The sequence below is a fragment of the Pinus tabuliformis genome, chromosome 2_2 (assembly GCF_031772625.1).
Source record: "Pinus tabuliformis cultivar Carrire ecotype Pingquan chromosome 2_2, CPIR1, whole genome shotgun sequence".
NCBI classification, from domain to species: domain Eukaryota; kingdom Viridiplantae; phylum Streptophyta; class Pinopsida; order Pinales; family Pinaceae; genus Pinus; species Pinus tabuliformis.
Window position 1 is genome coordinate 1,260,252,371 of NC_142300.1, and position 13,418 is coordinate 1,260,265,788.

Consider the following 13,418-nt stretch of genomic DNA (forward strand, 5'->3'; position numbering starts at 1 on the left):
TCTAGGACAATTTCTCCATTGTTCACTAATTCTCTGATGTAGTGAAACCTTGTATCAATGTGTTTCGTTCTCTTATGAAACACTGAATTCTTTGACAATGCAATAGCTGAGCTATTGTCACAAAAGATGACTGTCGCTTTTTCCTGCTCTTGGCCTAAGCTTCTCAACATTCTTCTCATCCACACTGCTTGACATGCTGCTGCTGTAGCTGCCACATATTCAGCCTCTGCTGTAGACAATGCTACAATGGACTGCTTCTTAGAAGCCCATGAAATGGCTCCTGAACCCATATTAAAAACATAACCGGAAGTGCTCTTCCGATCATCTACACTTCCAGCCCAATCGCTGTCTGTGTATCCAACCAAATCTGAATGTTTAGAGGCATGATATAAAATTCCAAACATTTTGGTGCCTTTGACATACCTCAAAATTCTCTTTGCTGCCTGCCAATGTGCCTCCTTTGGCCTCTCCATGAACCTGGAAATTAAACTAACAGCATACATTAAATCAGGCCTAGTAGCTGTTAAATACATAAGGCTACCCACAATACTTTTATACAAACTAGGATCAAAATCCTTGCTGCTGTCCTCTCTGCTGAGCTTTAATCCCATCACTGTGGGAGTGATGGCTGCCTTGCATTCTTCCATCTTAAATCTGCTCAAAATTTGATTTACATATCTTGCTTGAGATATAAAAATTCCTTTTTCATTTTGATCTACTTCTATGCCTAAGAAGTATCTCAAGAAACCCATGTCAGTCATTTCAAATTCATCCTTCATGACTGATTTAAAATTTTTAATGAGCTGATCATCATTACCTGTGAAAATAACATCATCAACATATAAGACCACAATCAAAATCTTACCATCCTTTTCTTTGATGTAGACTGTGGGTTCTCCTTCACATTTGTCAAATTCATTATCCAATAGATATGAATCTATCCTGCTGTACCATGCTCTTGGCGCTTGCTTCAGCCCATAAAGAGCTTTCTTCAATTTGCACACTTTGTGCTCTTCACCTTTCTTCTCATATCCAAGAGGCTGTTCCACATAGACCTCTTCCATTAACACTCCATTTAGGAATGCTGACTTCACGTCCATTTGGTAGACTTTCCATTTGTTTTGTGCTGCTATGGACAGCACTGCTCTCACGGTTTCCATTCTTGCAACCGGGGCGAAAGTCTCCTCATAATCTCTTCCATACTGCTGCTTGTAGCCTTTGACAACCAGCCTTGCTTTATGTCTTTCAATCTTTCCTTGAGCATTGCTCTTGGTCTTGTAGACCCATTTCACACCAATGACTTCTTTGCCTTTTGGTAGCTCAACCAAATCCCATGTTTTGTTTCTCTCTATGGCATTCATCTCCTCATCCATAGCTTCTATCCATTTCCTATCTTTGATTGCTTCTTCGAAATGAATAGGATCATCAACGTGACAATACAAGGCAAATAAGGAATTCATTCCTTCTTCATAAATGTCACTTAGATTTCTAAACTTCTTACCTCGTTCACTTGGTGTGCAAGTGCTTGAAGATGCACTTGAATTTCCTCCTTGTGGTGTGCTTGGAGAAGCACTCTCATTTATCCTCAATGGTGTCCCTTGCTGTCCTTGTGTTGGCGCTGCTGTTTGGGGATGCATTTCAGCCACCTCCTCTTCATCTTCATCATGAGACAAACAGTTCTTGACATTGACTGTTTTCTCTATGCTTCCATCCCAAGCTTCCTCTTCTATGAATTGAACATCTCTGCTGACAAAAAACTTCTTGCTAGATGGAATATACAACCTGTAGGCTTTGGATTCATCACTGTATCCAATGAAGATGCATTTCTCCCCTTTGCTGTCCAACTTCCTCCTTAGCTGATCTGGAATGTGTGCATAGGCCACACATCCAAAAACTCTCATGTGGGTGACTCCTTGCTTTCTCCCACTCCATGCCTCTTCTGGCACCTTGTTCATGACTGCTTTTGTAGGACACCTGTTCAATATATAAACTGCACAATGTACAGCTTCAGCCCAATACTCATTTGGCAAATGCTTTGCCTTCAACATGCTCCTTGCCATATCCATAATGGTCCTGTTTTTCCTTTCAGCAACTCCATTTTGCTGTGGGGTGTACCGAGTTGTAAACTGTTTGTGAATTCCATTTTCTCTACAGAATCTTAGGAATTCCTTGGAGATATACTCACCTCCTCTATCAGTTCTCAATACTTTTATGTGCAGCCCACTTTGGTTCTCCACAAGTGCTTTGAAGTTTTGGAATTTCTCAAAGACTTCACTTTTGTTTTTAAGGAAATATATCCAAGTCTTTCTTGTAAAATCATCAATGAATGTCAAGAAATATAGGCTGCCTGCTAATGATGGAGCTTGCATTGGTCCACACAAATCTGAGTGGATAATCTCTAAGGGTGTCTTTGCCCTTATACTCTTCCCTGATGGAAAACTTTCTCTATGTTGTTTTCCCAAAATGCAGCCTTCACATAGGCTGTCCGGTTTCTCTATCAATGGTAATCCTCTTACCATTCCTTTCCTACTCAACAAGTTTAGACCTCCAAAATTTAGATGCCCAAATCTCAAGTGCCATAACCAGTTCTCATCCTTTGGCACGCTTTGGAAGGCCTCTTCGGTGACTGCTGCCATTTCTCTTTTGTTCTTCATGTCTGCCCTGATCCGGAGAGGGAACATCCTGTTCCTTGTCATCTTCACTTCAGCAATGCATCTTTCGCTGGGTGGTATATCCATGATGGTGCACACATCATTTTTAAAGAAAACATTGTAGCCCTTATGGACAAGCTGTCCAATACTCAAGAGATTACATCTCATTCCGGGGACATAGTATACATCTGCTATGGTTTTCCTTTCTCCTTGCTTTGAAAGTATTTTTATTTCTCCTCTTCCCATAACAGACACTTTACTATCAGTTCCTAGTGTGACTTCTGATTTCACATTTTTATCTAGGGCAGAAAAGAAGGCTATGTTTCCGGTCATATGGTTGCTGCAACCTGAGTCTAAAAACCATATGTCCTCACTATGTGTTTCAGCCATGTTACAAGCTAACAGGACATTTTCTTGACTGCTGTTTTCTCTTGTAACATTTGCATTTTGTCTGCTGTTCATATCATGCTGTTTCTTTCTACAATCACTAGCATAATGTCCATATTTTTTGCAATAATAGCATTGAACATTAGATTTATCATACCTTTGTCCTTGAGCATGATGTTGTCCTCCTTGTTGGCTGCTGCCTTGGCCTTGGTTCTGATTTGGATTGTTGCCTCTTCCTTGTGCATTTGATGAGTTGTTCCTTCCACCTCTATTCTGGCTTCTGCCTCTTCCTCTTTTGTTTCCTCTGCCTTGACCTCTGCCTCTTCCAAAGGACATCTGGGTCTTGAAGGCTTGCTCAAGAGATGAGTTTTCATTCCTACTCAACCTCTGCTCATGTGTTATCAGTGATGCATGCAGCTCATCAACTGAATAGCTTGAGAGATCCTTTGTCTCTTCAATGGTGGTGACTATGGCATCAAACCTTGAGGGTAAGACCCTCAATATTTTCTCCACAATTCTTCTGTCTTCAATGGTTTCTCCATGAGTTCTCATTTGTGTGATTACACCAATCACATGAGTGAAGAATGAGTCAATGTTATCTGACTCCTTCATGTTCAAGTTCTCAAAATCCTTTCTCAGCAATTGTAGCTTTGCTGTCTTCACTCTCTCCATGCCTTGATAGGCTGTCTTGAGGGTTTGCCATGCTTCATTGGCTGTCTTAGCTGCTGCTAACCTTGGAAACATACTCTGGTCTACTGCTAGATACAACAACACACGGGCTTTTGAATCTTTCTTCCTATTGTTCTTCAGCAGATCCTTCTCTCCTTGAGTTAATGCATTGAACTCAGTTTCATCTGCTGGTTCTTCAAAGCCTTCTTCAACTATTTCCCATAAATCTTGGGAAGCAAGCAGAGCTGTCATAGTTATTGACCAGTAGTCATAGTTCTTCCCATTAAACTGTGGGAGTTGGGTGTTAAACAAACCCATACCAGTGCTTGTGCTGGCCATTCCTTGACTGTGTATTTAAAACACTGACTGTCTCTTCAATAACAAACAAGATAGCTATGAAGAATACCTGAATCCTTTGTTGTCTGAGTCTTCTGTCTGCCTGAGAAGTTTTGCTGCTGCAACAACCTTCTCCCTTCAGCTTCTTTGTCTCCTTCAAAGAGCCTAAGCCCACTCTGATACCACTATTGGGTATTTTTCTTTTTAAATGGGAAAATACCAAAAACCAAATATTCAAACACACAGAGGCAGTGCTCTGTTTTTACTTTACTCCAGGATCTTTTGTGCACAGGAAGACTCAAAAAATTTCACAGAGAAAACAGAGTAATTCACCACCATTAAACTTTCTATTCATTAAAAATTGATACAAAGATTTACCACTGTAAAATCCCTTTTTATATTCACTGGTGTGAAAAACAACTTACTGCTGTAATAAAAAGATTTACATAAGTTTACTGCTGTGAAAAGAAATTTACACAGAGTTACAAAAATCGCTCCACCATTTCCTTTCTGCACTGCTGTGCAAAACCACACATGGTTTTTTTCTTTTCCAAAAATTACTTCACTGGTTCTTATCCTTTTACACACTGCTGTGTGTTCTCCTTTTTACTGCGCCATCATTCTTTTACACTGCTGTGTGTAAAAAAAACTTTCCAACCATGTGCGATACATGCATTAAAAAAAATCAACACACTCAAAACATAAACTTATTACATACGACCTTTTTCTTTTAATACATGCCGTATAAGAATATATATAAAAAACATATATTATACGTGCCCATACTTATAGTAAAAGCATCTACCTAAAAACTACGAACAACACATAAATTCATTAAATTTTTATACGGCGGTCAACCCATAAGTCTTTTACTCCACGCATAACTTTAATTTGATGTTTGTCGTATGCAGGTGTGCAGCTTTAATCAATCAACGGCGGAAAACACGAGAGCACATCCAACGGTGGACAACAATATCGGAAGACCAACAAGTGCTGAAAGTTAACCTCCGAGATTCTTACGTTGCGTTACGTCAGGTGTCAACCACGCGTCAGCTCCATATTTTCTCGGAGCTCCTTCCCGGAATATTCCTTCGTCGGCAAATAGCTCCGAGAAAATCCGGTGAACGTTTTCTGGCTTGGTTCACGGTTTTTCTTGGTCTGCGTTGAAATTAGATTTCAACAGCCGCGACCGATGGAACACGCCATAATTTCCAAACTATAGCCGCCGTAATCTTTGGTGAAAAAGGGCAGCCAGCCTTGAGCCGCTGCTGTGACTGTGGAGTAACGTTGCAATATTCTATTACCTTTTATGTTATTTGGATTAATTTACGTGCAATGGTACATGACTGGTTTGGATTAATTTGATTCCATAGTACATAACTGGTTAATTAGAGGAAATTTGTTTTACATATTTTTAAAGTTATTGTTAATTATTATATATGGATTAGCGATGCTTATCTTCCATCATCTTTTATTGCAAAAATTATGCTTTTTGAATCGTAAAGATGACGAGTACATTAAGTGGGAAAGATTCATAAGATATTGTAAATAATCCTCAAATACAATACAATACTCGCCTCAAAATGAGAAGGATTAGTTTAGAGAAAACACAATACTCGCCATGACTCATGATAAAAAGAATTAGAATTAGTTTAGAGAAAAGAAGAAGGATGATGCAATAACATTGATTTTCATTCAAGAGTGTTTGTATTATAATAGTGTTTCCAAGATCGCAACGACACCGAGGGTATAGAAAAGCTTGAAATATTTTGTAAACTATATATAATGAAAGGTCATTCAAGAGTGTCTGTATTATAATCTTGTTTCCAAGATCGCAACAACAACTAGGTATAGAAAAGTTTGGAATATTTTGTGAACTATATATAATGAAAGGAAGAGAAATACCAATTAGAGTATGGCGGTTGATGAAGCTACTACTATGTTGATAGAATAAATAAAAGATAGAATAAATAAAAAGTTTTAGATTTTGACATTAATGTTGAAAGCCTTCTTGAAGTCGAAGAAGATATATAGGATATTGAGAGTGCACTTGTTTGGAAAACAATAGAGAAATTTGTTGAAAAAACTATAGAAGAAAAAGTTAGTGTGGTAGAAGATGCAAAGAAATAGTATGATGAAGAAATTGAAGTTGGAAAAGAAATTGAAATTTTTTTTGTTACAATAATATGTGATAATATAGTAGTTAAAGTTGAATTTGATTATGAGGTTGGATTATTTTTTTTTCGAAAGTAGTTTGCAAAGTCTATATATGATCGAGATGAAAATAGTTAAGGAAAAGTTTTTATCACTATAGCAAAGGAAACCAACAAATTTGTCGAAGCTATTGCAACAATGAAAGAGGAGATAAAAGAAAACAAAGTTGTTGTTTTCACTCTTACAGATGATTGAAAATAAGTAAATGAATATGACAATTGAAGAAGACGAAAGTAAAACTGAAAATGAAGAAAAAAGGAAAAATATGTGAGATAAAATGTTTGGACCAAAAAGAAGAAAACACAAACATATATATAAAAGGACAACCTGCACCAACATGTAAAAATAAAACCAAGTTTTAAATTTATCTCAAAGTATTGTAGGAAGCCTAGTGCATTTGTAATTATGGGGGACTGTTAGAAATATTTTTTCCTAGTAATTATTCTTTGAGTTAGTTGGTAATAGTGAAATATCTTAGTGAGGAGAGAATAGAGTAGTGTATTGGTAATTATGGAGGACTATTTGAAATAATTAATCCTAGTTACTCTCTCAGTTAGTTGGTAATTTCTAGTGAAATATTTAAGTGAGTAGCAGACAGAGAAAAAGATAATTTAACTTGCACAATCAAAACAGAGCAATTGGAGCAAATTACAATGGCGTGTATATTTATAACTATTAGAAGGCACTTAAATTGTAAAACATGGAAAAAAAAAGTGGTGATTAGAGTCACTTAAACAAGTGGTTAGAAACTACTATAAAAGACAAAACTACCTATACGATACTTGGTTAATCATTACATGAGAAACACAAAATTTCCCAATTGTAAATAATAAAAGTTTTCCTAAATACCCCTAACTATGAACTACTAGGAATCACAAGTATAAATTTGCATCCTCAAACCTTCTCAAAAAATCCGTAAATATTGGAATGTGCCCTTTTCCAACATCTTTGTAAATATGTTAGCAACTAGTCCTCAAACTTGCAAAGATATGGGAAAATATCTATATTGTTGACCAACTCTCTAACAAAATGATATATGCTATTAATATGCTCAATTGTTTCATAAAAAATATGATTTTTGGACAATGCAATGGCTACGCTATTGTCAAAAAATATTGAAATGGCTTATTTTGATTATGGATTAAGCTTTTCAGCATCATTCGCATCCAAATAACTTAACAAGTTACACTAGTTACTACCACATATTAAGCAAGCTTCAAAGGAACAAAGTGCCATAATTGTTTTTTTTTTAAAGCCCACAAAACAACACGTGTAGCAAAATAGAATGCGTAACTTAATGTGTTTTTTTTATCTTCCAGCACAATTGTTGTCCATATATCCAATGAGTTGAAATGATCTAAAGTGGAATACATAATTCCAAAACAATTTATGCCACTGCCATATCTCATAATTCTTTTACCAACCTGCTAATGAGAGTCTTTTGATGACTCCATACATCTTGAAATTGGAGTCACACCATACAAAATGTTGTAACCTTTTAAACCTTTTAAACAATGTAGGATCAACACTTGATCCATCATCTTCTTTGCTCAACTTCAAATTTGTCATAATTGGTGTCGGGTCTATCTTACCATTCAGCATATTAATTTTTTTAAGACATTATGAACATATTTAGATTGTGAAATGAAAATTTCAGCATTAATTCAATGCCCAAAAATATTTCACAAACCTCAAATTTGTCATTGCAAATTCTTGCCTCCTTGAAGGAATTTATAGAAAAATTACAAGTAAATATTAAATCATCCACATATAAACTCACAAATAAAATTTTTCCTTACTTACTGATTTTGATATGCAGGATAGGGTCATTGTTACTTCTTTGAAATCCATTCTGAATTAAATAAGAGTCATTCTAGATGTATTAAGTATCAATATCTAGGAGCTTTTTTAAGTTTGTACAATGCATTCTTCAACATGCAAACCTTTTTTCATGACCCAGAATTTCAAATCCTTGTGGTTGTTCCACATAAACTTCCTCCATTGGATAACCATTTAAAAAAATGTAGTCTTTACATCTATTTCATAAATAGAATATATTTTTTGTGCTACAATGGTCAACACTCTCCTTATTGTATCTACTTATCATTCAACAGGAGAAAAAGTTTCATTATAACCTTCTCCTAGTTGTTGTGTGGAAACTCTAGCCACTAACCTTTCCTTATGCTTCTACACTTTTCTACCAATACTCTGTTTTGTTTTATAAACCAGTTTCACACTAATTACATGTTTACCTTCAACCAAATCCACTAACTCCCATGTGCAATTCTTTTCATTATCCTTAATTTTTCCATCGCTTCAGCCCATGTTTCGTTTTCACTACTTCTTTAAATGACAATGGATCATCAACTTGAGAAAATAAAGAAAATATTAAGAATGAATTAGTTGTGTGAACATTATACAACTCACTTAAACTCATTCTTTTGTGAAGTAACATGCTTCACAAAGTTGGGTCCAAAGAAGCAATGGTTCCCTCTGAGATTTATGGACTTTCTCCAATTATTCTAGCTGAAGGAGTAGTTGGAGTTTGGTGTGATGTCTATTATACCCTTAGTGTTGACTACAACCTTGAACATCTCCTTGCTATAGATGGAGGTGTAGTTTTGGATAGAACTTGTGGTGTTATCCCAAGAGTGGAAGGAGTTACTATTGGAGTTATGCTTGATGCAAACACTTTAGATTCCATATCATCATTAAGAACATCAATTGTAATGTTGATTTGAAATTTCTCACTGATTTGGGAAGAATTATTAGTGTGAATTGACTTAGCTTAAAATATAAGACTTAATGAGCATTTGAAAGATGGAATTGAATAAATGAAAAAAAAAAAGAAAGATGACAAGGCACAACCTAATGATGGAATTCACCGAATTTGGTATATCTTTACGTATGCTTCAACTACACAATTCACTACAACAAAACCAGCGATTAGCGTCCCTTTTTACTTCTTTTTTTGCATCTAGAGCCCATTTTTGGTGCTATTTGCATCCATTTATCAAATATGGTGCAAAACTTGACACAAAATTTGCATCAAGTTTTGCACCAAATCTTACACCAAGTTTAGCACCAGGTATTGCAATAGGTTTTGCACCACGTTTTGCACCAAATTTTATGCCAAGTTTTGTGTCATCCTTTGCACCAGGTTTTGCATCAATTTTGGCATCTATTTTTGTTTGACATACTTTTGCATCCTCATTTGCATCCACTTTTTGCACCTACACTTGCATCAACTTTTGCATCGACTTTTGCATCCTTTTTTAAATCATTTTTTGCATCCATTTTTTCATCCATTTGTGCATCACTTTTGCGCCACGTTTTACATCGAGTTTTGTGTCTAGTTTTGAATATAATTTTGCATCTACTTTTGTTGCATCCACTTTTCCATCTTGTTTGGCATCCATATTTACATCCTCTTTTGCATCTATTATTGTACCCACTATTGCATCTAATATTTTTGTGCCACAATTGGCGCCTAGTTTGGCACCTCCTTTTGCACCCACTTTTGATTATAATTTTGCATCCACGTTTGCATCCTCATTTGCATCTAGGTTTTCATCAACTACTACATCTATTTTTGCATCCCTTTTTGTATCCAATTTTGGACCAGGATTTGCATCGGGTTTTGTGTCTCGTTTTGCATCTACTTTTGCATCGATTTCTATTGCATCCACTTTTGCATACAATTTTGCATCCACTGTTACACCCATTTTAAATTTCACTTTTTGCATCCCTTTTTACATCTTCATTTGCATCATACTTTGATTCTTTTTTTTCATCTATCATTACATCCACTTTTGTTATGCCATAATTTGCACCATGTTTTGCACTCACTATTGTATCCACGCTTGCTTCCAATTTTGCATCCATGTTCACATCCTCTTTTGCATCAAATATTGCATCTATTTTTGCATCCACTTTTGTGTCAGGTTTATGCATTGGGTTTTGCATCTCGTTTTGTATCTACTTTTGCATCTACTTCCATTGTATCCATTTTTTCATCCAATTTTGTTTTGCTTGTTGCATCAATGTTTGCTTCCACTTTTACATCCCTTTTTGCATCTTATTTTGCATATTTTTTGTCTATTGTTACATCCACTTTTGTTGCACCATATCTTGCGCCTACCATTGCAATCACATTTGCTTCCACGTTTGCATCCACATTTGCATCCTCTTTTGTGTTCAAGTTTGCATCAGATATTGTGTATGTTTTTGCATCCCCTATTGTATCCACTTTTGTTTCATCCATTTTTCCATCTACTTTTGTGTCCGTTGTTGCATCCACATTTGTTTCACCACAGTTTGTGCCAAGTTTTACACCTACTATTGGACCCATGTTTGCTTCCACTTTTGCCTTCATGTTTGCATCCAAGTTTGCATTGACAACTGCATCTACTTTTGCGTCCACTTTTGTGTTAGGTTTTTCATGTTTTTGTGCATCTACTTATGTTGTATCCACTTTTCATCCAATTTTACTTCTATTGTTGCCCCCATTTCTATGTTCGCTTTTGCATCCCTTTTCCAACACTCATCATATTTTCTGCATTGATGATATTCCTTATGGCATTGAAAATTATGAACAATTGATGACAATGTCAATAATATTGACAATGATGAAAATGAAGATGATGGCGATGACATGAATTGTGATTATGATGATAAAGACGATAGTGGTTACAATGACATTAATGATGATGATGGCAATGATTATGATGATGACGACGCTAATGACCTTGGCGAATCTTCCCAATTTTAGATGTTGTCATTGTCATAATCATAAGCATTATCTTTGGTGTCATCATCATCATTTTCATCTAGGTCATCATCAAAAACAATAATGGCATGAATGATGATGATGATTACAACAATGTTGATAGAAATTACATTAATGATGATGATGGGGATGATAAAAATGACAATGACGATGATAATGGTGGTGATGATGATGATCATCGATCATCTCTAAAAAATAGAGTTGTTATTTCTCTTACGTATATCAATGTGTCCTAAACAACCCTTTTCTGGCACTGATCACATTTTTTGGGTTGATGATATTTCTTACAACGTCTATAATTATAAACAATTGCAAACAATGTCCATAATGATAATGATGATGAAGATGATGGTGATGGCATGAATGGTGATTATGATGATAATGTAATGATGGCAATAACGATGACAAGGATGATGGTGATGATGATGACAATGATTATGATAATGAGAATGAACAATTACTAGTTTCACTACCATCTTCTGGATACATATTACTATCATACTTTTTAAATTTTCTGTCTCTCTTGAGGTATCTTACTATAATGGTGTTGTCAACACTAGAAAGATATCTTGTTGTAATGGTGGTTCTAATGTTAGCACTAGCAAAGTTTTTGTTAAATTTTGGTTAAAAAAAATCGATTTATGCAATTATTTTGACAATCTATGTAAAAAAGTAAATAACATCCAATTATTTTGACTGTAGTCCCATTGATTATCATGAATTCACCAGTCTGAAGACCATCTTCTACATACATATTATTATTAAACTTTTTGCATTATATCCCTCTTATATCCTGTTGTAATGGCAGTATTAGCACTAAAAAAATATCTTGTTGTAATGGTGATGTTAGTATTAGCACTAAAAAAATCACTAAATTTTGGTAAAAAAAGGTTTATCATTTATTTATTTTTAATTTGGGAAATTTTTGTTTTTATTTTTTTTGTTTTTAATTCTATTTTTATGCAGTAATATTTTTTTTGGTTGAATTTTGGTAGTAACTAGTTTTTGGTCGAATCATATGTATTAACCATGTTCTTTATGCTACAAGTCTAATTGTTGGGACAAAATTGCTCTTTCAAATACGTTGCAAAAGCTATTTTACATCCATTGTTGCACCCATGTTTACACCCACTTTTACATCCCTTTTTGCATCCTATTTTTCATCTTCATTTGCTTCTTTTTTTGCATCTATCATTACATCTACTTTTGTTGTGACAAAATTTGTTCCATGTTTTGCACATACTGTTGTACCCACGTTTGCTTCCAATTTTGCATCCATCTTCACATCCTCTTTTGCATAAAATATTTCATCTATTTTTGCATCCACTTTTGTGTTGGGTTTTGCATCTCATTTTCTATCTTCTTTTGCATGTACTTCCATTTCATCCATATTTTGCATCCAATTTTGTTTCTCATGTTGCACCCGTGTTTGCATCCACTTTTACATCCCTTATAGCATCTTGTCTTGCATCTAAGTTTGCATTTTTTTTTTGTGTCTATTATTACATCCACCTTTTTTGTGCTATTATTTGTGCCATATCTTATGCCTATCATTGCAACCCACATTTTCTTCCACTATTGCATCCATATTTGCATCCTCTTTTGTGTCCAAGTTTGCATCAAATATTGTTTATGTTTTTTGCATCCCATTTTGAATTTACTTTTACATCCACTTTTGATTTGTCTAGTTTTGCAACTAATTTTGTGTTCACTATTGCACCCATGTTTGGCCCATGTTTACATCCCTTTTTTCATCCAAGTTTTCCTCCTTTTTGCATTCAAGTTTGTGTCCCTTTTTTTTTACATTCATTGGAGTATCCACATTTGTTTCACCACAATTCATGCTAAGTTTTATGCCTACTATTGTGCCCATGTTTTCTTCCACTTTTTCATCCATGTTATTTTGTGTTCAAGTTTGTATGAACTATTGCATCTACTTTTCATCCACTTTTGTTCAATTTTTCTGTCTTGTTCTGCATCTACTTATGTTGTGTCCACTCTTCATCCAAATTTACATCTATTTTTACCCCCATTTTTTTGTTTACTTTTGCATCCATTTTCCAACACACATCATATCTTTTGCATTGATTATATTTCTTATGACATTGAAAATTATGAACAACTGATGACAATGTCAATAATTATAACGATGATGATAATGAAGATGATGACGATGACATGAATTGCGATTGTTATGATAATGACAATGATGATAAAGACGATGGGAGTTACAATGACAATGATGATGATGCTAATGACCTTGGCCATTCCTCCCAATTTTTAAATGTTATCATGGTAAAAATCATAATAATTATCTTTGGCGTCATCTTCCAAGTCATCATCATCTGATCATCATTATCATTATTTTCATC